This window comes from Myotis brandtii, unplaced genomic scaffold, assembly GCF_000412655.1.
Source record: "Myotis brandtii unplaced genomic scaffold, ASM41265v1 scaffold802, whole genome shotgun sequence".
NCBI classification, from domain to species: Eukaryota; Metazoa; Chordata; class Mammalia; order Chiroptera; family Vespertilionidae; genus Myotis; species Myotis brandtii.
Window position 1 is genome coordinate 1,619,655 of NW_005371230.1, and position 1,108 is coordinate 1,620,762.

Genomic DNA, 1,108 nt, shown 5'->3' on the forward strand with positions numbered 1-1,108 from the left:
CGGCCCCTCCCGCGAGCGAGGACGGGCCCTGCGCGGAGGGCGCTATGAGAAGGGACCCTGTTGCTGGTGAGTGTGGAATGGGGGTCTGCAGGCATCCAACTTGGGCCCGCAGAGGCACAGCCACAGGCCCGGCGCAGGTCTGAGGGGGAGCCTGGGAGGGGCTGTGGGCTTGCTGGCGGGCCCCCCACTTTTATTAAAACTGGGAGGGGTCCAACCCCGGTTGGAAGAAGAAATCCGAGCCTCCCCCACAGTTCAGTTTGTCTTCTGTGTGGGGGCTGTTGGGTGCATCTTTGCACCGGAATCCCAGCCTGGGTGGCTCCCGGGGTGGGGTCTCTGTGCCCAGCGGTGCCTGGTCCCTGCAGATGAAGGAACTGAACTGGCACGAAGACCCATTGAAAGCCGTTATGATCGGGGGGTGAGGGGCCCAGGGATGGAGGTGGGGGGGACACATGATGGCCCGGGACCTCCTTATCTGAGGGAGCAGACAGCTCCTGGCTCCCTCCTGACAGGGACGCAGGCGGACAAGAAGGAACAGAGGCGAGTTGGATGGCAGCCCAGGGCCATGGGCGAGGCCCTGAGGGAGCCCACGGGGGCCTGCGAGTGGGGCTGAGTCCTGGCTGAGCCGGGCCGCAGAAGCTTCTAGCAGGCAGCACTGTGCGCCCACTGCCCGTTTGAGAGAAATAGGAAGCTGTTACTCACTGGCGCTGAAAGAGAACAAAAGGGCCCACACCGTGCAATGTCAGTGGACACAGGGCCCACTTTCGCTCCCTTCCTGGCAGGGCCGGTGCAGGGAGAGAGGAGGGGGAGGGGGAGGAGCAGAGCTGGGGCTGCCGGGGAGCGGGGAGGGGCCAGGAGAGGAGCCCCCAGCTCCGTTCATGCCCAGGTGCAGCTGGGCCCTGTACTTTGAGCTGTTAACTGGCTCTTTAATCCTTTAGACCGTTTTTTTCTATCCCACAGACGGCCGATGTTTTAAAACTTAAAGTGTATTTTTGAAATAAGGGTAAAACTTCCGGATGCTTCGCAGGACCACAGCGTCTTAGGATTTCATGTGATTGGGCCCCAGCCCCCGTGGGGCGTGTCTAACCCGCCCAACCCCGGGCCAGCACTG